The 25656-nt window shown below is 28.7% G+C and overlaps 1 protein-coding gene across 4 annotated transcripts in view; it reads right to left on the bottom strand.

Moving 5' to 3' along the window:
- LOC106684932 (SH2 domain-containing protein 4B) overlaps positions 1-25656 on the bottom strand; it is a 183999-nt gene that overhangs the window by 18336 nt on the left and 140007 nt on the right. Inside the window, exon 2 of one of the 4 annotated variants that reach the window (XM_067049676.1) lies at positions 22466-22510. The exons of the other annotated variants lie outside the window; for them this stretch is intronic. The gene's annotated coding sequence lies outside the window, so the exon portion shown is untranslated. The remainder of the gene's footprint in view (positions 1-22465; positions 22511-25656) is intronic. 4 annotated transcript variants of the gene reach the window in all.

Here is a 25656-nt window from a genome sequence, read left to right on the forward strand (position 1 = left end):
CTCTCCTCCCTCCCATAATTTTTTTCCGTGTTTTTTCTTATCTTAAATCTTATCCGTACAGCCAATTTATATTTCTACTACAAATTGATTTTCAAATATACCTTGGAAAGAAGTTCACTAAAGAGAAGAATTATACGATGCAACAACATACAACTGAAAAAATCAAACTGAAATAAATGTAGTTATTGTCCATAATTGGAGGACCTAACCATCCATTTTGTTTTTCGTGGATTTTAAAGTCTAGCCTTTACGGTTGGGGGTATGGGCCAAATGGGTGGAGGGGGTACATTTATTTGAGAATTGAGTTTGAAAAATGTCTTCTGAGGATCTTAGCAGTTTCCAACCCTTTCCCTCACTATTTTTTTTCGCGGGACGTTAATAAAACCGATGAAAAGTGACGTAGTTCATCAAGTTCGGGTCAGGAATAATTACTTAAACTCAGATATCAGACAAAACAAAAATAACTTGTCCATCAATTGAACCTTTGTTTTCTCACACAAAGAAAGATATTAGTTATTTCAGTGGCTAATATTATAAAAAATAGTAAAATTGAATTCCAAAATAAAGAGCGATTCGTTGTTGATAAAGTTGAATTCTATGAAATAAAAATATTACAAATTTATACTATATTCTCATAGTCACTTCACTTGTTAACTAATACGCCTTAAAAGTTAAATTTTTCCAACATAAGGCAATAGTGAATGGATTAGCTTAAAGTAATCTATACTGCCTTATCTTGGACAATGATTCAACGCCAAAGTCACTTCCATATTGGTTCAAAGAAAATCAAACAAGACCATCATGGTCGCCAACCTTCTATAAGGAGGAGCCACTATAAAACAAAATGAATGAAGCTCCACTCTCTGATTCACTTGTTAGACATGAAATAAAAAAAAAGTAACGGAAAAATCTTTTGGTTCAAAATTTATAAACTTAAATATGAGGAATATTTAATCCTAGTTAATGAGTAATCATACATTCGTATATCTCGATTCTAGACATCATAGAAGCACTGTAATTAATTTTCAATTAAGTTCTACATATTGGGATTTTTTATAATAATTTTCTATTTTATTTTTATACTGCTATGATGAGAGAATTCAAGTTTTAATAAGGAAACTTTAAAATTTAGTACTTGGTTTAACTTTTTTAATTATAATCGCTTGGTTCCCTTAATCCTTTTCAATATAAAGCTTCTCTAGATATGCATTTTTTTTCATTAGAGTACATAATTGACTTCCTTATGAGTAAAAATAGTGAGGAGTTTATTATTTTAATTTAATTAAGGCATGCATTCATGTTTAATTCTAAGGAGGAAATAAAATCCATTTATGTTCGTTGTGCAATTCAGTTCCGTAAAGTCAACAGTGACCGACTTGAAATCAATTTCATGTTTTATGCTCACTACCGCTTTCTCCTACTAGTACTGGAGATATCTCTATGGCTGAAATAGACGAACTTTTTATAAAAATTATTTAATAATGCTTATCTCAAAGAGAAAAAAAAAACCTGTTCCTAAATTTCTCATTAAGTTTACTGGGTAATATTTAACTCCTGTGAATTCATCTAAGGACTGTATAATTTTCTTTTGTAAAATATTTTATATTTAAACAAAATATTTTAATTTTTGACATCTAAGAATCGTGTACAGTATATTCACGATGTTGCTACTCATAATTAAATTTGTATTGTTGTTTCTAGGAAGTTGTATATATGCTATTCTGGAAAAACAATGGTCTGAAAAATGTTTTGGACAAAACTATAGAAATGTAGGAAAATACATGTAGTAAGTCTTTGCTACAAAATGGGGGCAACTTCTTGAGTAGTTTAAAGCCTAGTGGTCGACTATATACTATTCAGCAATAATATGTAAAATAATTGAAGATTGTGGGTATAGTTTATATGCACTAAAAGTAGTTTATATTCTCGCACACTCCAAACCAAAAATTAAATTTAAGGTGGATTTTTGGTGTAAATCTTAAAAGTTTTAAATTTTGTTTAAAATCATTAAAATATCCTTAATTATAGATTAATGATTATCTGAAAGTGGTTTATTTTATTATTAACACACACAAATTTAATTCAAATATACTCTCAACATTTGTTTTCATTTGTTGAAACTCCGACGTTTTGAGGAGAACAACCTTACATATTGATGTCACATTCTTTAAATTTTTCTGCAGGCTAATTACCCTTCTGTTGAAGATAGGTTATGTTATAAATGATGTTAGTAAGTAGAAAAACAGAGACAATTATTTATATGAAAAAGTTTTATATGACATGGGTAATTAGCCTGCAGACAATTTTTTATCAAATATGAAATCAATATTTAAGATTGTCTCCTTGAAAATGGCATGAGGGCCGAAACGTTGGAGAGTTTCTGAAAACAAATGTTGAGAGTATATTTGGATCAAATTTGTGTGTGTTAATAATAAAATAAACCACTTTCAGATAATCATTATAATAAATCATTAATCTATAATTAAGGATATTTTAATGATTTTAAACAAAATTTAAAACTTTTAAGATTTATACCAAAAATCCACCTTAAATTTAATTTTTGGTTTGGAGTATGCGAACATGTAAACTACTTTTAGTGCATATAAACTATACCCACATGAATTTAGGAGGATACAAAAGAGATATAAATACATCCATACCAACCAATAGTCATGAAGTTAAAGTAAGGTAATAATATAATATACAATAATCCAACCACCGGTTACAAAAGCCTTCATCGCCAATAGTAATATTTTCAAAATATACAGTGATTGTAAATATATTCATGGATTGACAGAAACATAATAGGTATGTAAGGACTATATTTAACTAACTCGTAACTATAATAGGATTTCTTGAAAACTTCCCCATCCTGCCAACATTTATTGCAATAGTTACAATTTTGTTCTTAAAAACTTCATATTCATAGGGATGTCTTCATCAGCGAGAGTAGATCGTACAAAAATCCCACGTAACTGTTAAAAAAAAAATATCGTACTACATTATTCATGACATATGGAAGAAGCAGACATTCATTATACGAACAGAAGTGTTTGATCCTTTCTAGTTTTTAGAACACAGCGTGGGAGAGGAGATGATCCTAAGAATGTTAAAAAAAAGATAAAAAATGTTCATTTGTTAATAAATAACACCTAATTCCAGCAGAACTCAGCCTAACTGATCCCCGTTCAACAGTATCTCAGGAAAAATAGACGGTAAAAAGAAAATGGTGCCAAAAAATAAAACTATTTTGTTAAATAAACCAAATAAATGAATAATTAAATTTGTGACAATTCACAAAAACTTGTAAATCGTTTTTACATTTTAATTAAGGTGTGCATTTAAAGACTTTTTAAAAATTAAAATCGTGTTGAATTGGTCTAATAAATTTTATCTCATCATATTTTAACTTTTGTAATACATTTTTATTTTTTAAAAATATACTACTAATATATATAATAATACTATATTATTTTATTTTTAAACATTTCGGATTAAACAGTTCTCCTGAAAAATGTAATATAAAAAAAAATAATATTCGTATATTACTTACCTATGGTCTCCGAAAGTTCTTCACCGATTTACACATTTATATTTACGCTGTTTAATTGAAATTTTTTTATGTCGTTCTAAAAAGATTTTAACTACTGTAATTTTTTGTTGAATTAGGGAATAAGTCCCTGATAAAAAAATATAAAAAAATAAATTTTGTTATAGAATTTGTAGCCAAGACATTAAAATTATAATATGTACGTAAATATTTAATAGTTATTAAATTGATATCAAACTTTCAAACAACATATAGTACATACTCAAATAGCCAAGTATTGCCGGATCAGCTAGTTGATGCATGAAATTGAAGTTATAAAATCTAAATAAGCCGAATGAATGTTATTAAAGGTTAACAACTTTAACAACGGGCTCAATGTTGGAACATGGGACGTTTGAAATAGTAATAACGAAAAAAAATAAAATAAGGAAGAAACATAATATACAGAAGTTTTACCCTAGAACTACCCCAGAAGTAAAGGAAACTAAAAATAGTAGAGCTAAACCTGAAATAGCTGTTGTCCCCTGAGGTAATTATAGAACCTCCAGGAGTTGGGATCTGTCACAGCTAATGAGCTTACTCGCTTGGTTTGGTTCTGGCTCACTACATTAAATGGTCTCTTAGGTCAGTGGTCTAAGACAGATTGTTATCTGCGACGGAAACAGCCCACAGTATGTACCATACATCCTAGATCTCTAATCTACATATATCTATCAGAGATCTGTGTAAAAGGTTTATGAAAAAAATCTTGTGCGAGTTACAATAATCTTTCACTTATTACTCTGAATATCGTTATTTAAATTTAAATTATTTCTTTACATCATAATTTCATTATGTAGGAAACATTGAAAGTAAGTGAAAAAATATTAGTGTTAAAATACTGATTCATACATTCCTCATAACCAAACATTTGTTTACAACATTGGAAAAAATTTCTTATTTTTTCTCCTCTAGTCAATTATAATTTTTGTCAATATTTCAAATTAATATATATTTACTTGTTCGAAAAAGTCTTTATTTTTCCCTTTATCTTTTCTTCTTTAGTTATTTGTAAAATTCGTTAATATTTTGTAGTTATTCATTGTTTATCATTAATTATGAATTTCTCTATTAATGAGAAATTTTGATTTTTTTTTTTAAAATAAATTTGATTAGTTTTTAAATTAGTCGAAAAACATTTTTTTTAATACAAATTAAAGTTACTTTAAATGAAGATTTTTAAAATATCATTATTTAGTCCCTGTCAGACAATTTAAATTTTATTTTATAAAGTGGCATTTCCGGTCGGTTGATTTTATCAAAAATTGCTCTCACGTCCCTTTCCTAGATATGTTATTTCAGTTACGTTTTTTGAGCTTGGCTTTTTACACATGAATATACAGAATAATTTCCTAGAATTAATTATTTGGACTAAAAAAAAACTTTAAACGAGTATTCCAAATTTTGCAGGATCGCGTTACTTTTCCACATATATGAAGTGAAAGTAAGAAATTAAGGGAACTTATACAAATTTTTTTTAAAACAATCATGGCTCAAAAGAATAATACGCTCTAATTCATACTGTCTCTATTCCAATTTTTCACGATATGTATCGTCAAATTATTCGAAAAACAATTTTTTAGTCACTCAAACAAGATAACTTATAAAACCCAGCCATCTTTAACCTTAGAAGAAACACCATTAAAACTTTCATTTCATAGGAATTGTCGTAGCAAAATTAATTTTTGTCGATAAACAAAATCGACAAAAATGTGAAAAATCGATTCTATAAATGGAAGATTACGGTTAGTGAATTTTAACGAGAATGTTGCTGTCACTGGCATATACCTGCTTTTAATATGTTATTTCGATTTTGTACGTCTTTTCGTTTTCAAACTAGATTGTTCACACGAAGATAAACGACTTTTTTGGGAGCTTTGGTAATTTGGACTCAGGAGATTTCAAAACGTGTATTTCCGTAAATTCAAAATTTTTCATGATCACAATACTTTCTCTTATTAACTATTCCATATATGGGTAATTTAAAGTAAAAGAGATGAAGTTGAGGAATTAAAAAATATATATATATATAAAAAAAAACAAATGATAAGAAATGAAATAAAATCGACTACAAAAGAATCAAAGGACAATGATCTAAACTCAAATCAATTTTAATTATATCTTAATAGGAATATCTCAAAGTACAATCACAGTCAATGATTACAATTATATTATGTAGTATGAAAAAAAAATGCTTAACAGTGGAAGAGGACACAATTAAAAAGAAGGAAAAAAGATTGATTAACGTTTATCTGTCTTTAATTGCCAATGTTCTTCGCCGTTAGAATTCAATTATTTTTTTCAAATGAGTGTCTGAATAGCAGGAATACCTTCTTTTATTTATCAGCAGCTGTAATCTCACTCAATGATAATTTTATTATATCTAGAGGTCTTTTATTTTAATTTTTTTTTTTTAAACAATTTGCTTTCTCAACAACAGATCAATAATACTTGTTACTGAGACCTGACTTAATTCATACGTTTTAGGAATCTTTATTCTAAGTACTTGACTAAAGAAAATATCATAACTCTGTTTCATTAAATCAAAATACGTGTTTGATAAATGTTGATGCAGTTATTAGTTCGAAGTTATTATAAATGGTAAGATTTTAGAAAATAAATCCTTGTAGACAGAGGATAATACCTGTCGAACTATTGATATCGATTCTAGTGGTTTTCAAACTTTCTTTTATACATCAGCAAACGAAATTATAAAACGAAATTCACTGCACCACTTTATATTATTAATTTTTAATAAAGAAAATTATTGTAAAAATAAGAATGATTTTATTTAATTATAATAATTAGTTTTTAATTATTTATTTATAAATTTTAGCTATTTTATTTTATTTTTATTCATTTTAAACTCTGTTATTTGTTTATTACTTTTATTTATGTGTAGATATAAATAAATTCGTCCGGGATTTATAAAAATTTTACTGTCAATGTTTTCTTATATGTTAGTCCTTGCAATTTCCCTTCTATATTTGACTGTTTTACTGAGCAGTGAAGTAATTATCTCAATTTTTTTTTTATTCATAATTAAAATTATTATGCTGATTTGTTATCATTCCTCTTCACATTAAAAATTACAAAGAATTCACATTAGAATGAATTACAAAGAATTTAGTAACAAAAGCACTATTTTATAATTAAAGTCTTTTTCTAAAATATCAGAAAAGAAGAAGACAGTATCTAGAACCTAAATTAGCCTAGAACGGTTCTTGCAGTACAACTACTAGGTAGTTTTTAAAAATCACTGCTTTGCAATAGGAAACATATAGTTAACATATTGCTCTAACCCGCTTGAGAATAGGTCATACTCTCGTCAAGCGCTATAACCTGATCAGAAAACTGCCACCTCCAACGTGCAGTTGGATATTGCAGTTCAAATATTGTCAGTCCATTCTCACGATTAAACATATTTTTGAAGAATGTACTCACTATTTGCCAATAATAAAAAGGATAGGACTGACCCCAAATTTATCAGAAGCTCTCACAGATGAAGAAGGTAAAATTACATTAGTTTGAATTTTTAAAAGCACATCGCCTTAATTTATAAAACTCCTCTTCGATTTTTAGTTTTTTAATTTATTTATAATTTTTTTTTTTTGATAATTTTTTTTTTTACTTTTATCATGCCATAGGCGTTGATGAGGGTTTTACGCCTTTAAGCAACAACAACATATAGTTAAGATAAATGATAAATTTAGAAATTTTAAAAGTTTTGATACTTATCTAAATGGACTTTTAAAGAAGAATAAATTGCTGTTTGAAATTGAACATTCAAAAAATAAATTAGAAAGATTTGTAAATAATGATAAATGGAGTAAACAGATATATCGCAACGTGGAGTTGTTTATAGGACATGAAAATACTAATTAGTCCGTTACACTTTTCGAAAATAGGTGAAGCATTATGAATGCAGAATAAGATATTGCAAAATAATATTGGCACAACTTTCTCGAGGTAAGTGCACGCCCACTCGTGTGCCACGCCTTAGCAACGATATCCAACATTTCTTTAGCATGTACACTTATCATTGGTGGTATCAGTTGACATGACAAGCTAAAATATTATAGCAAACGACTCGACCTGTTTAATGAGTTAAACAGGGACAGAGGAGTTACTCGCATCCTTGACTCTGTTCAGGATGGAATTGAACGTTTCATTATTGAAGGATCGCCAACGCACAACAACTGAGAGATTAGAATCCAAGGTCCGACCTTTACCTAAAAGTTGGCCTATTCAGCTGCCCAATGGTTCAGCTGTATCAAATGCATTGTAATCAACACACTTCCTTAGTAGCTAAAACAGGTGTGTCTAGTCCTCATGGTTAATTATAAATGTCAAATCATCACCAAATGTTTTTTTTAATACTATAAACATCCATACCTTTGAATAATTTTTTAGTTAATAACTTATTTTCTATTACAAAAAACTCATCAATGAGGCGATCTAACATTCAACTCCAAAAATTGCTATGTGGTTTAAGTTGATGTTGCATTAAGAGATTGACCTTAGTGGAACTGCAACTTAAACTTGGATTTATTTGTACCATATGCGTATAACTTTGCAATCAGATATCGCATTTTATCCATCTCAATAATTATTGAGCTAAAGTATCATTAAATTAATTATGACAAAGAATCGATCTAAACAAAGATGCTGCAGCAGAAAAGCGACCGATAGAGCCAAGAAAATAGAGAACCTCAGGACCGATGAATTACGTTTAAAGTTATGGTTTCTATTAGAACCCCATAAAGTTCTCAATGCCTGTTTTCATAACAAACACAATCTAATTGGTTATAGATAAAGAATATGCTATAAATCAAACATACTAAATTAAAACAAAAAATAAATTTTGATTTGAATATTTAAAAAAATCCAATCAGGATGTTTAGTCAAAATATAATTTTAAAATATTGCCATTACAAATATTTGATTATCGTCTTATTTATTATCTCTGTGGTTATTTTATTAATTTTGAATATTATTATGTTCTTAAATTATTACTAACATCAGGAATTATAAAAATACAAATTTGCTTTGTTTAAGCAATAAGATCAAAAATTGAAAGAAGTAAATCTTAAATTTGAAATTGTATGACATTTTTTTGTAATATACTAATTTTTTAGCTACTGCGTTTCATCCATGTCATTTCTTCTCAATTGTTAACTGTTACAAATAATTATTATTAAAAAAATATTGAATAAGTTTAATACTAATTAAGAAAAGTATTTGAACTTGAATATTGGAATTGAAGGTTCCACCTGATTCGAGATAAATACGAACTAAAAAAAAAATGAACAGTGTTACCCTAATTCGTTGGCAATTCCGAACGCAGTAATTAGTGTCTTGAATATTCCGCAAAGCGTCTCCCAAAAGCATGACAAGTTCCCTTGTTTTTCGAGATCTCATTATACAGAAATGTGACATTGACTGATTCCGACAACAATTACCTATTATCCCATCTTCAAAGAAAGAATGACCATTCTTCAAGCTTTGTGACTAATGTAGGTTACGTAGTGACTCTAAGTGTTCCCCTGGTGAGTTATGGAGTAACAGTCAAGAGTATTACAGTTACTAGAAAGGTTCATGGAGAAAAAAAAAAAAAAGAAGAAGAACAAGGTAATCCCATCAAAACAGAGTTGATGGGAATTAGAGAGTGACTCAAATGTAGAATAAAAAAACCGAAGAGAAGATGAGATTCGAAGCCTGGCACTCGAAGAAGGACTAACTAGGTACTTTCAGAGATAAATGGAGGTCGGGTAAGATGAAAAAAAAAAATATGTGAGGAAACGCACCTCAACATCCGTGACAAAGCCTATTGTGACGAAACTGGTTGCGTCAGAGCTTGTGATCGAACATTGATTATAACCATGCTATCGATTAACTTAACAATCTTCCACGGTGCAGTCCAATATTAACGCTGCGTTTTGAAAAGATTTGGAAATGCAAGGGTTTATCAATTATGATCCAAGTTCTGTCCCAACTTATAAAAAGTTGAAGAACGTAACACTTTCTTACCGTTGCAATTACTACTTAAAGATTTTATTTAAATAATATTTTATGGTCTATTTCAACAATTAATCCTGAAACTTTAAAAGGATCTTTATTAAACGTCTACTAGAACTCTCTCATTATTTGTAATGAAGATACAAGAAGATAAACTCATCAAATGAAGGAATCTCTTTATAATTACAAATACATAAGTAATTAAAGAGTTATAATTACAAATATATATGTAATGAAAGGCTGACACACAATACGTGAAATAGGCGAGGTCACCCAAAAGTGTCGGTTAACCTAGTAAAAATTTGTCGATATTCTGTGAGTTAGACCACGCCATTTTTGAAATTATGGATCTGAGGGTAACATTAGAATATGGAAGCATGTATATGGCCCGCGATTCATAAAATTCTACGAATAGAACTGTGATCACCAATTTAAGATAAAAAAAAAAAATACCCTAAACTATTTCATTTAGGCAGTATTTTGTCATATGGAGTACATGGTATATGATTTGTAAAAACATGGAAAAAAAGAAAACAAATAAAAATAATGGTTAGAGAGTCTATACGAATAATCGGAAATTTTCTATAATGATATAGTACGCAATTGCAGTGTGGTATAACATATACTTTATATGAAAAGGGGACAGAAACATAGACATGATATGTCCAAATTATATTTACAAACAAATATAATTAACTTTTCTTATAATTTTTGATATTAGCATTTAGACTATTTATTTATACATTTATATTATTAAAATAATGAGATTTATAAAGCCACAAGTTACTATCCGATAGTTTATATTAAAACATCAATATAATTCCACGAATCCTATTTAGGCAATGCCTGAAAATCGAAAGTTTATAGCGAAATAAGGAAATAAACAAAATAAAAATAAGGAATCGAGTAATTATCGGTTTTCTTAATTGATCGCATTCATTCAGTACAATATAAAATAAATATATTATTGATTTGCTAACAATAAGTGTTGGAGCAGTACTAAGCATGATGAATCAGCATAAGTTCGAATCCGGTATGAGAAGGGTTAACTTATTTTGAGGAGTACCAAAAATAAAATATCCACTTTTACAAACGGTTTGCAAAAGATTGGTAACTCACAGGATTGGATGAATTTTCTGCCTTATTATGAAAAATAACTTGTGTTTTCTTTTATCTTATTAATTATTTTCAGTCCATTTCACCGTTGACTTTGGTAATTTTGTGACAACCCTACTATTAGCTTTGGGACTCCAGCAGAGAAAGTAATGCTTTAGCATACCATAGAATCTTCGAAATACGACCAATCGAAAAAAAAAAATATGTTTTTTGACATATATCCCACTGTCTAAGCAAAGCTGTGTAACGTTTAAAAACATCCTATTAATTCTTACATCGTTTAAATTTTATTGAGAATTTAAAGTTTAACTATCATAATTCCCAAAAATGAGACATGTCCCGAATCACTTTTTCGTATTTTCTAATTTCCATTTCCATACATTATACCTCCATTCTTTGTTCTACCGTTATCCACCTTCCTTAACATGGTTTCTCTTTCTTTTTATGGGTCGGCTCAATACCTCTTCTTGGTAATTTTTCTTCGTCCATCCGCCTTATAAGACAAGAACGACTCATTGTTCTTATCTCGATGGAATAATGAATAGCTTTTTTCCAGGTTCATGTTTATCCTTATTTTTGAATTCACAATGTTGTTAAGACTTTGAACGACACAGGTTCTCCATTCTTCAAGAAAAAAAAGATATTTTTCTTCGAGATTTATTTTCTGTTGCAGACTTTGACTTTTGTAATTCGAATTTCAATGGACTCTCAGCACCCAATATCAGTTAATTGTATAAATTTGTTCTGAGAAAGTTTTTCTCAAATTAACTGATAAGATGTGTATTTTAAACATATTTATTTAAATACAATCTACAGTTCAACGTAGCTGGATTTATATTTTACCTTATCTTCAACCAATGTCCAGTAGTGCTTATTTCGTTCCAGTCTTAGTTTTCTAGGAACATTTTATAAACCAATTTCAAAAACTAATACACATTGTTTTTATGTAAAAATTGTAAATTTTTTGGACATTTCGAATATCTTGTTCACTGATATTTTTTGACATTTAAATAGCGGTTTATTTACGTAATAACAGGAGACGTGAAATGGCTTGTTCGGTTTTCAGCTTTGTTTTGACGAAACAGAATCAAGATTTCTTGCCTCCGTCGGAGACTATTCGCGTAAACACGTAACCAGCTGGACAAAATTTCCTATGCGGATACAGCATAACCAATTTATAAGACAGTTAAATGAACAATGCTAGTTCCAAACCAACTACAGATGAGTCCATCAATTTTCTTATTATATATAGATGAGTGACTGAATTGACTAAGTTAATTTCAAGATGATCAGTTTAACGGTCAAGAAAATATATAAATAGTGTAAGCTTATTTATAAGTTGCCAACGTTTTGAACCACATCAGAGCTGTTGTGATAGAGTTGTACAAAAGTAATATAAAGCAAATTGGATTGACAGTAGAATTCATAATGTTTATTTTTAGTTTTTTTTTTTTTGTTATTCCTACTTTTCACCTCCTCCAATCACAACAGCCTTGATGAAGACTTGCAGTGTGGGCTGAAACTTTGGTCATTAATAAATAGTTGATACTATTTCTTAATCGTTTTCCTTGTCATGACACTGACCATCTCCTTATAAATTTTCTTCTTCGTCTTAAAAAGGAAAGTCTAATGAAAATATTTCAAAAATCAATAATAATACAACAAATGTTTATGTGTAATAACGATACAAATTTTTGACAAAATGATATAAAATAAAGAATTTATCATTATTTGATCAAAGTCTGGCAGAACGTGCTTTCCGTTCTGGACCAACGGTTGTGGTTCCCCAGCGAACTGTTATAGTAAAAGAATTGCTTAATGTTGCAGCACTTCCGTCTAGAATTTACGCTTGCCGATGTTGTTAAAGCAAACATACTTTATAATATAATAATTAACTATATGACTATATAAAGTATTTAATAATATTATTGTATTATAAAAAAGTATATATAGCACTAACGTATCCAATATAAATCAAACACATGGTTTTCGAAATATAAGTTAGGTGCAGAGCATTAGATGAAGGATCAAATCGAACTTTCCTTCCATATAAATTTACTGATATCAGTAATGAAATCATCATGAGAGCAATAACATGACAAATATTTTTTAGTTTACGGATGTGTTTACGTAATGAACTTTTGAAATGAAAAATGAATTTCTATTATAGGAAACTTACCACCCTTAAAATAACGAAATGCACAATTCAAACACCATTTGTCTGACTGCACTATTGAAGGTTAATTCATTATTCATAACAAACAGATAAATAATATAGAAATTGAAAATATGATACATAAAATACATGCACATATTAGTACAAAATCAAATATTAATTCTTTATATGTATGTGGAAGATTTTTTATTGAAGAGGAGAGATATATAGTGTTTAAATGAGGTTAGAGAGGAAGCTTTACGAATGAAAATAGGTGAGGAATTCTTAGACTAGGTAGAACGGATGGTTAAGGATTTTTTTTAGAAAGAAGTTCTATGAGAAGTGATAAACATATTGGTGAGGAGGTCAAGAATACAGGATATTTTTTTGGTTTTCAGGAATTGGAATACGAAGATACCAAGAAGGTATTACGTTCGGAAATTACAATGAAGCTACTCCCATGAATAAACATAATATTATTCACCCCAAAACCAAATCTCGCAAAAATATAGCATACACCATTATTCGATTGAACCTTTCATTTGTTTTTGCAATGAAAGTTAGAATTTCCATGAAAATATTGATGTATTTAGAGAAGACAAGAAGTTTATTGTTTCAGTCATATAATTTCGATTCCAGCTTTGTAACAAGACTTAGGCATAACATCTGTTGAACTGAGATAAACAAAACAATTTTTAAGGTAGGCGAGGAAGATGTCGTTCGTCTATAATCAATCAAGAATCCAAGCTCATGAAGACAGGTAAGAGAGAACCTTCTGATCTTTATAAACGGAAAAAAAGTACAATCTTAATAAAATACGATTCCAGTTCATTTTCAATAGATCCAAATTCCAATAAACTACGTGGGAGTATTCAGCGAGAAGATACGTTTTCTTATTGCCGACAAAGAGATGTGAATCAGCAGAGACAGTTAAATATGGAACAGAATGCGAAACTGAGTCGCGTCAGATGACGTCACCGTCGCCGACAATGAACCTTGCGTCTCAAGTTCTCTATTGTGTTTCCATTTAACCGAATCAGAAACTACATATATATTATCTTTAAATTTAGCTTCCACATATATGGTTTGGAAAAAAAAAAACTCATTAAACATCAACAAAAAAATGTTCCTGTTTAAACTGTATAAAAAATAACTCTGATTTTATAGTGCCAGTGCCATCTTAACCCTCTGGGGTACCACGAGAACTCTAGGACACCCAAGCTTTTGTGACTGACATCAAAATGATAAATATAATTTTGTTGTTACTTTTAATAATGATAAAAGCTAAGCGAAACCTAAAGGTTCAATGCCCATACCATCATTCTCCGCATATGTACATCGTTCCAGTGACGCCCCGCCAAACCCAAATCTACTAAATCATTTTTAACGCAATCCTCCCATCTACGTCTCGGTCTACCCCTCGGACTTTTACCCGTCGGTTCAGTGAATATTAACATTATAGGTTCGTTACTAAGCCCCATAACCTTATACGCCGCAATGCTATAACCCGAATTATATTTACTGATTGTAGGCTTCTAAATTCTCCCTTACTTTTACTTTACTTTGAAAATTTTTATTGTTATTAATATTATTTACTTCTTAAATATTTTACTAAATAATTATTGTAAATAATATGTTATTAAAAAATAAATTCGTCCCAGAACTCTCAGATTATACGTTTTAGCAAGGAGATACAAAATGGTATAAATCGAAATATGAATTTTTTTTATTGTTCAATAGTTTTTAAACTACATGAGTCTTAGATTTGTTTAATATGATTATCCTATACTAAACAAATTTGGCAGGGAAAATCGAAAAAAGTCAATTATCCAGAACAAAACTGAATAATTGAATAGAAGAAATAAATAATTGAAATATTCCTTTTTCAATTTTTATACATTAGTATCAAATAATTATATAAAAGAGACTTTAATTTTTCAAGATATATCTTTTATAACAATCTGCAAAATGTATTAATTTTTTGTTTGCCGAAGATCTTTTTGTAGTTTAATGCAGCTTTTTTTTAATTATTCCTATTATTTAAACATTTTAATAGTAAAAATAGCACTAGCACTATAAGTATAAAAAATAAAAGGTAGAAAAATATTTTGCTCAATGTATATTTATTTATAAGGCACTATATCTAAGTCCCCGGGTTGAACACTGGAAAAAAGACGGCCCTGTTTATATATAACTTGTATCAACGTTTTGAAGAGCCCTAGAGATGCATGGTTTATTCATTTATATATTCATTGTTTCTTCAATAAATTTTGGTTTAGGTATAATTTTGGACATAAGAGGAAGAAATAATGAATAGAGAGATGAATAAATCAAACATCCTAATAGTTGGATATGAATACAATTTTGTCTCAATAGAAAGATTAATTTTACTAAAACAATAATTATAATATATATTTCATCTGGCGGGATAAATTTTACAAAATATGAGTAAAATTATCAGCGATTAGTTTAGATTAATTTATTTGTGTTAATCATATGTAATATTTTAATATTGTTAAACCGAAACATTAAAATTTCTTATGAAAAAGCAGATATTTAATAACTTAAGCATTTTTCGTTTAAGTTGTGATTCGAAAAAATCGTTATACTATTTAATAATTGAAACATCATTCAAGACGGACGAAGATCCATTCAGATGGGATGAATTCTTGAAGTCAGAAAAAATATATAGGTTTATAAAAACGATAATTGATGTAAGTTGTCTCTAGAATGATGTTTTGATTTTAAAATAATTAAATATGACCATAATTGATTTAATTCTTTTTATTTATAAGGTATTAGAGCTTAAGTAACAATTTTTATTTGTTATCCATTTTAACTTCTACCGTATAGTAAGATAATATTTTGATACCAACTATCCATGTTATGTCGGCTTGTATTAAATCATGGCAGTTGTAAACCACTTGCCGATCATCAGTCATCAATTTCTTATAATTTTTATTCCATTCAGCTTACGAGGCATCAGTGTAAGTAGTTGGTATTCCATGCTAGCTAACGGAAGTTGGTTAGCTCGTAAATGTTAATGGCCGATAAGCAATAAAAAGTGGGTACACAACATTGTATAGCTATTGATTGAAATGCGTGTCACCGTGATACATTCCTAGGAACGTTTGTTAGCTATGAGCATTGAACAATAAACTTTGTTGAAGTACAAAACCAATCACTCCACTTTGGAAACTAATTTTTAGTACCTTACCAACAAAGCGAATCATCAATAAGAATAAAAATATCTGATGTAATTAATATAAAGTTATTTAATAAAATGAATGATTCTGAACTTCAAATTGAACTAAAGTTTACGTTTACTTTTCAGTAGTAAATAATACGAATAAAAAAAAATCTTCTAAATTAATTGACATTTAGTAATAAATATTTCACAATTTAGATTAATTTTTTAAAGGAGTGGAAAGCATTTGGACTTGTAGGCGTGATGATTTTGTTTAAATATTCATAGGAGCAAGAAAATATGTAATCCTAAATATATGTAATCATTTTACGGGTTTTATGACATAAAAAAAACCTGTTTAAGAAACTACGTACCATTAAATCAATTTAAAAGTGGGGCTTTATGCAATTAATAATTCATAAAATCTATTTTCTAAGTTTACGCACCAATAAAATTATTGTTAAGCTATATAAAAAACAAAACAAAAAAAAATTGCTTGCCAATGAATTAAGGTATGTATTTATATTTTCATGAATTTCCATGTTATAACAAATCCAACCATTTGAACACAATCCGTTATTCAGATTTTTTTTTTCATATTTTATCAATTAAATTATAAATTATATTATCAATATATTATATATATAATTAATTCGTTTTCTCCATTAAAAAGAAATAATAGAAATGTTTGTTTTTTAATATTTTCTTATTCTATGAATAATGAAAAAAAAATGAATTTTTTTTTTCGTTTAAACTATTCTATAATTTTAGCGCTCGATATTTATGACTATGACTTGTATTCAAATATTTGCATATTCTTTAGCTTATTATTTTACAAAAATGAATTTTCCAAATTTATTTATTTAATACAATTTACAATGTAATTTTAAATTAAGTTGAGTAAATCAATTTTATTAACAAATTTTTAGTTTTTTCAATATGACAAAAATAAAATAAAATGCATTACAACTTTTTTTTTCGTTAGCCTAAAAAAAAAATTAACTTTTGCTCTATTTATTTAACGATTTAGTCATAAATAAATTTCTAGGTTGGCGATCGTTTAATTACTTTTAATCGATAATTGTTGTGATTTTTAATATTATAATTGTGAATTCTGTATTTAATACCTATTCTCTTAAGTACAAAGTTACTATAATACTTTTTATGAATGTAGATTTATTTACCAAGTATTCGTTGTGTGAGGTCGTTGATCGTTCCATTTTTCGCAAACACTAGGCGTTCTCGGATTTAAAAAGTTTTCTCAAAATTGGGATAAGAATAGGAAAATGACCCAATTTGTAGAAAGTCGAAACACTTTGGAAATTTCATCGGCTTTGAAAGAGTCGTCGAGTCTTTGCCATTTTTATAAGTTTACTGTTCAAAATAATTTTTATTAAAAGTGCTACAGAATTTTCAATGAAACTATGTATTATAAACTGTGTAGGTGAAAAAAAAAATAAATAGGAGGGAATTTGTCCATTTCGCTGCCATACTTGAATAGTTGCTCATCTAACAAAAAAAATCTTTTATTTTGTATTTCATGTATTCTATAAACTATACCGTAGACAGTAATAATGTATAATTTTTGAAAGTTTATAGACTAGATTTGGGATAGTCTAAAGAGGGAACATAGTAGAGAAAGAAACACCTATCTGCAGTAACATGATATCTGTGAGACACGTCTATTTCGAAATAAAATAAATTTTTGTTTTTTGCAGAGGTGGCACTAGTAAAGCAGCAATATGTAGGAAGTCACAATGGCAATATTTGTATATATATTTTGTTTAACTAAAAATAGCATAATTTAATTATTTACATTATTTAACGTAAATACGCTTAATCTGAACTTTTTTATGTGTCTAATTCACGTTAAAGTAATCCAATAGAGAAAAAAACAACAACAATTTGTTTTTACCAATTTACCCCATTCCTATCTATCTCTTTCTGGCGATTACCTGATTCCTGATGTTCTATTGCAGAATAGCAAGATCGTGAAATGACGATAGGTGAAAGTGAATAACGTAGCCATTGAGCAAGGGGTTGATCTTCAGCTCATCACGGGGATGCAATTAGTTAAAGATGATCGTATTCAAAACATTTTACAGATAAGTGGAGTATGTTCTTCGGCAGTTATGTATACAGTATATTATGCAATGTTTGCCATTAGTTAAACCATAAAGTAATTTCAAATAATGTTCAAAGACAATAGACATTACACAATGTTTCCTTTAATATTGTCATGAAAAATTTGCAGATTTTAATTAATTCATTAAGTGATATGTACAAAGCATGTTGTTCGACTTTTTTTTTTTGTCATAACTGATAAATATTCCAATCCATCTCAATTAAGATAAATAAATAAGATTGATAAAAAATTTTATTATCTCGTAACTGAATGAAAGTGAAGATGATTTAGCCACAGATGCTCAGAGAATATAGCCATTGAGAAAACTCGAGTATACATAAGTATACATATTCAACACATTAAGGGGAAATTTATGTAAAAAAAATATTTAAAAGCATTAAAAAAAAATAACATGGTTTTAAGGGCAAAAATATATCAATTTCTTACGCGAACAACAGGTTAAAAAAAATATAATTCATACCATATTTATTCAGAATTTAAAAATGGCCACGAAAAGTAAGTGTATTATGGAGTTAAAAGACGTTTTTGAGCATTCACAGCACATAATATAAAAAGGATGAATCCAATAATTTTCAAAAGGATATATTTTGTACTTTAAATGGTCTGGATAATTATCTTTCAATGAAAAACCTATAGTATATTCATATTTTTAAAAACCGGGAATATTCCTGATATGATTTCATGTAGTTTAACCAATTGTATCATTGGATTTTCTAGTAAAGATCCCAGCCCAACCCTCTCGCCGCATCACTGGTAATGTTTCTTATTAACATACAGCGTCTAAAATGTTAGTAGCTAAAAGGTTATATAAATATATATGATTCAAATGGGGTGCGCTCAAGAGGCTAAACCAAAAAAGATTTCAGGACAATCTTAGAAAAGACCTCCGAAAGCTGGAAATTAATGTACATGACATAATATAAAACTCAGTGGGAAAGACTTGATGAACAGGCCAGTGGAGCTATAAAGCGCCTGTTGAGCCAATAAAGAAGAACAAAACTACATGTGCAGAGCGTGCTGATAACATCATCTCCGGATATAGCTAGCCGAGAAGAAATAATGCAGACTTTATTTAGATGGTATACCTGAGGCTGTAAGTTTAATTTGTCATAAGGCAGTTGAAAAAAAGTTTGTCATAACATTTTTGTTATGTATCTCCGGTCCAATGTCTAAGTGTTGTCTGAAATTTTTATCAGAAATGTTTTTACGATTTAAGTTTAAAATACCAATTAATTTCTAATTTTGATATAGCTACGTCAATTGATCACTTTACAGTTTTAATTAGTTATTAGTTTTAGATAGCAAAACCATATTGAAGTTCAACAAAACGCAAGAGAGAAAAATTAGTAGCAACGCCACTTTGGCTTTGTGCTTTAATCTCGTTATCGCATCCTTATTTAGATCTATACGTTTTTAAGTGATTTCTTATCATATTGTTAGATTTAAATGAATAATTTAAGACATTTCAGTTTAATCATCTGAAAATGCCAAAATACGTCAATATAATACACGGTAGTACACTACTTCAACCCTAGGTAAAAGACCTACGTGCCGGGTGGGCTTATGACGGGACTATAATGCACTACCTTGTACCTTCTACAGATCCTAATGACACATGGTCTAATCATCGACTATCCACTTCTTTTGTAAGCCTAATGTTAGAAAATCTACACCCCCACCCACCCCAAACCAGTAGTTATGTTATTAATCATATTTATAGCCAAACTACTTAAGTAGTAGTACAGTGCTAAAGTTCTGAATAAGAGTGTTCAGATTCAGTTAAATATATTTTGGAAAAAGAAAAAAAATTAAAGTATGTCATAATATTTAAGCTAAAGTTTCAAAAAAAGATCTAACTGTAGAATGGAAAGGGGTGGTATACATATTATATTTTATTCACATAATATCGTAGGTCAAAAGCCTAACAGCTAATTTAATACAACATAATGTTATAGTATGTGAATAGAACGTTTTGCATTTTTGATTAGTAATATCACATATTCATTTTAGTATATTGTTTATTGCGATAACAGAAAACCACGTCAAAATTAAACATAGTAATATTTAGTAATATTTACAAATAAGGCATATCGGCTTTTTGTATCAGTGAAATAAGACATGACTAATAAGATTTAATTTTTTTTTTTCGGAAATGAAATGAAAAAATTCAAGGTCCCACAAAAATGAAAAAAGATTAATGGCCGGATTCGAACCGGCACCACCAATAGACATCAAATTGGCATGACTGTTTCTTAACCACTGGGCTACGGACGCCCCTTGATTAAATTTATTATGTAGTAATGAATAAGTGTATGAATTGCTGCCATCAAAGCTAGCCAAATGAAATTATTTATTTTCTGAATATATTTACAAAACAAACAAGAATAATTTAGTCTCCAATGAAAATTATTTCAATAATAGGTAAGAATTAGACTATAAAAGATAGAACTAATAATTAAGGCGACTATTAAACTCTAGAATTAGAGAATACTACACTATATATATTTTTTTCACCATAGAGAAATTATTACTAAATGAAAAATTCGAGTATTTCGTATATGATTACTAAATTATATATCAACATAAATGAAAATTTTGAATTAATCCTTGATGATATTTATTTCAATCGTATATTTTTATTTAAAAAAATTATTCTCAATTAAAAAATGCACATCTTTGAAGATATAATAATCGCAACCAAGGACAAATAAGCATGAACTGTGTAATCTCAAAATACTTTTTGTCCCACTCCTTTAATTACAAATTAATTTGCACTTATACATCTGAGCGAGTGTCAATGCGCCAATAAATAAACAAAGCCGACTGGGAAGACGACAGGTGCAACAACCCCTCGAGTCCTGTTCTCAGGAGGACCATGTCAGATGGCAGTTAATTGACTGGGCTTTGTCCAGGTCCTCATCGGACATCATCACGTAGTCTTTTGTGTACTCCACCACGCCCGGTTAGTGTCTTCCCAGAACTTCCTTCTGTTTCCTTCAGTCATCTCTTAGGGCAGGGTCCTTTTAGCCGCGCTGAGGAGGGATGTCCAATACGGTGGGATGAACGTATCTCATCACGGTCGTAGGACAAAGGCTCCCGATAGTTGCATTCTAAAGTGAGTGGGAGAGTAATTTTAAACAACGATAAGGAAGACTTACGTTAAACAATATAATCAGGTCTTTCAAGAGGTTTTTGACCATAAATATACCTATCAAAGTAATCTTAGAAAAAAATTAAATCATTTTTTCATCACAATCTGATGATGTAATAATTCTCATGTTTCATGCATATACACTTAAATTTCACCTTCTATGGGTTTTCAAGAATTCATCCTTCAAAAAATATGTAATTGACTCGAACATACCAGCAAATCAAGATATTAGGTAGCGGAAGGCAACTTTTTTACTCAACTTATTTAGTAGGCAACTTATTTACACTTTTTTTTTTTACTACTACTCGATCTTCAAATTCAAGAGAATGCTGGCTACTATGAAAATTAGATGTTAAGGGTTGCGGTCAAGAATAACAAAAAAATAGTTCAAGCAATATTTGTTGTTTGGTTTTTTAACGCAGTCTGTACTATATTATTCAAACTTATAATAATAATTAATTTTAACTTATCTGATAAATGCATAAAAATCAACATAACCTAACATTCAACACTTTTTCACACTTTTGTCATCATAAAAACTTGATAGTATATTTGATAAATTCCATTCAGAAATGGATTAGAGTATTTGTAAATAAGCTGAGCGAGAAATGGTGAAATTATTTTCTCGAAAAGAACGGTTTTTATTTATACATTTTTAAAACTATGATTTACAAATATTTAATCACATATTTTTATTTTCAATAATCGTTTTTTATTTCTTCATTATTATTCATATTATTTACTATGGAGTTCCACACAATCCTGAACTCGGTAACTCTGTGGCCAACCATAAGCCGTATATGATTTATTTTTATTTTTTTTTAAATTTATGTTTTAGAATAGTTTTTTCAGATAAATAAAACCTAATATGTTTTTAAAAGGGTGCTTTGGGTAGATACTAAGTCAGTAAGAGTTGTAAATTAAATTAGGTCCTCTGATAACCGGTAAAAGATCGAGTATCACTATTTCTACTTGAATTAAAACGAAAATAATGTAAATGGTAATAATAAATAAAATAATAATAAAATTAAAATTTAAAATAATTGTATTCTATTCCAAAACAAAAAAATACATATAAATTTTATTTAAAATTCACAACTTACTGCTAACTTTGCTTTATTTGCGCAGAATCAGCTTTAAGTCCTTACCTGAAAAAAAAAATATGCAGATAAATATATATTTGGAAGGTGTATGTATAATTTACGAATATTCATAATTTTCACGTATATGGTTTTAATAAATAATAATGTAAAAATAGTTTGAGTATTTAAATTACTATGGTCGATAGGGGAAAATAATGTTATGAAAAAAGATTTTGGTGATTCGTTTCCTACGACCTTAAGCATGAGCCGTTAAATACAAAAGTGGGATAAGTCAAACCTGGAGTTTTGAATTATTCAAAATTTCAGAGAATTTATTTAGTGTTTTTAGTAAGGAATAACTAGTTTCTTTGTTCATACATTGGAAGTTCATGTCAACAGTAATTAATTATATGATTTATTTATGAAAATTAGTTTTGATGAAAACGGATTCATTTGCACCACTACGGCTTGCATATTTTATTTCAAAATACTCAAAGGTTGGACGATTAGATACGGGCTGCAACGACTATCGCTTCCATGAAAAATTGCTCACTGCTGCCTTTCTAATCCGGCAATACGTCACCTTTAATGTTCAAAACAGGAGACAGGGAAACTGTCCAGTTTTGCCATATATAGGCCATATATGTGCCTTTTATAGGCATGGCCTATGTCGACATGGAAAAAGAATCATATTTCACAATGACAAATTAGACAGAAAAAGTGAAAAGATTACAGGTATGAACTGTTATTAGAATAATTGCGCACTTTATAATTAAGAAGCAATTTAACTTTTAGAATAATAGAAAAACGATTAAATAGAACGATAGCGAACATTTTTGACAAAAATAAAAATTAGTATGTGTTAAACACACATATTTATATTTTATTTAAACATACAATTAATATTTATTAAACATACATTTTACAAGCATTACAAAAAATAACTACACAAAATACAAACATTTTGATAATGAATGTGGAACATAAATTATAATTACTAATTTATTTTTGGGAGATTCGATATTAATAAGTTTAGGTACAATTTTTTTAAATTGGTTAGTTTTATTCCTAATTTTTTAAAAGTATTTTAACTTCCCGGGTCATAGGAGTTAGTAGCACAGTGCCTTACCACCATGGGCCTTACCAGAGCCCTGTTTCATAATAAAGTACAAACTATTAGTATTGTCTATTTAACTTACATTACACTGACTTGTACAATAGTAACTTGTACTTCAGTACTTTTTAACTCCTGTAATATCACTAATAGTTATCCCTATTATGAAAAAAAAGTATTATTGTTATTACCACGTTGTTTCTATACATAATGAAAAATAATAGTATTGGTCAATAAAATACTATTATTTTTCATTATGAGACAGGGCCCACCCCACTCATATATATGAATAATTTTGTAGTTTGTAGGATATTCAGATTAAGGTTTTTTAAATATTTAGATTTAATTATCCAATTGATTTCTATATACTTTCAATAAAGAATGTTACATGGTAATAAATTTTAGTTTTGAATATGTCTGATGAAGGCAAACCAGATGAATTTTTATTCTTTTTCTAGCAAGCTAGATTATTTCTTAATAGATAATGGATATATTACATAAACAAATGTTATAAATATATTTAGATTCGTATTAATAAACAAAAAATATAATAAAAAAAAAGTCTACAAAGTACATAGGAGAGTGTAGTTTCCTTACCACTTCTACATAATTGCCGATATCTCTTGGTTAATGGTTTGTTTTTAAAAAGTAAAATCTACGGAATGAGGCATTTTTGTAATATAGGTGAGTCAAAGAAAATACATTTGCGCTTGCGTAGGCAAAAAATAAATCAAAGAACTGAAAAAGATTTCTGGAGTGGAAATCACATATACAGTGTTCTCACAAATATAGGAGTGGAAAATTAGCATTTTGGAATAAGTGAATCACTGGAAGAGTTGAAATGTCAAGTTGAAAGTAAAACCGAGAGATGATCTAAACATCAATGGCAGAATAATTTTAATTCCCGTTGATGAGGGGATTTAAAAAAAAATACTGTCAATATGATTATTAAAGTTTACATTAATTCTAAGTTAATATTAGTTAAGAGAATACAATCTCACTTTGCCCTATTTAAAAATTACGTCTTATTATCGTTTGTAGTGAAGATTATATATATTTGAAATTAAAAAAAATAATAAAATCTTTTTTTGTAGGAGGCATTGTTATTCTAAGAAGTATATATATTTGTATATAGTTTGATATTTTACATTTATTATATTTTCTTGTGAGTGATGTCATTATTAAATATAAACATATTTACAAATTTAGACATGGGTGGAAGCAAAAAATCAATAATATAACGTTATCAAAAATCCAAAAACCAAGGTTCTTTGTAAAAACAACCTATAAGACAGTTAAATTACAGAGGACGAACTGATAAATCAAAATCAAATAGCCCGTGAGTGGGCCGTGTTCTTGTCATTAAATATATGAAGCCCACATTATTCAAATATTGCGAAATTCTTCTTCTAAACTGTTTATTAGTTTACGGTAGAGGGCATCGACTTCTTTAAGGGTCGTACCAAATTCAATGTATTATTTTTTAGAGAATATCACGTAAAATAGCAGTGGTAGAAATAACAAATGCCGAATTTCGTATGTGCTACCCCAATCACAATTAGTGGGAGTGTTATTTAACAAAACAAAAATTAATTTACTCCGATAACTAATATTTTTTGAACTTGTGAAATGTTCATGGAAACAAAAAAAGCTCGGTAAGGTAAATACTGCCGGGATTCCAGTATCAATGTTGTCAGTTACATTAATGAAATGCACTAAAGAAAGTATGTTCAGGTTCTTGGCGGTCTTAGTTACGGGGCTTGAACATTTCAAAATTGTTGTGTTACGAAATAGCATTTATGAATCTGGTCTTTTGTTATGAGTATGAAATGTTTATTAGTCAATTTTTTATCTTTCTATGTCTGATAAAAATTACATCAATATTATTATTATCGTTTAAGTATTGGTAAACGTAGAGGAAGTATGTACCTTATGATTATGACTAGAGAAGGAAATGTTTATTAAGCTAAGCTTTATCATTATTGATTCACTTCATACCGAAATATCGCCAATAATCACATTTAATATTATTATTTTTTCCCTAAATATTGAAATAATTGTTTCTCATTACCTCAATAATGAAGTCGGATTCATTGAG

The sequence above is a fragment of the Halyomorpha halys genome, unplaced genomic scaffold, assembly GCF_000696795.3.
Source record: "Halyomorpha halys isolate HHAL.00 unplaced genomic scaffold, Hhal_1.1 Scaffold629.1, whole genome shotgun sequence".
In the NCBI taxonomy this organism is placed as follows: Eukaryota; Metazoa; Arthropoda; class Insecta; order Hemiptera; family Pentatomidae; genus Halyomorpha; species Halyomorpha halys.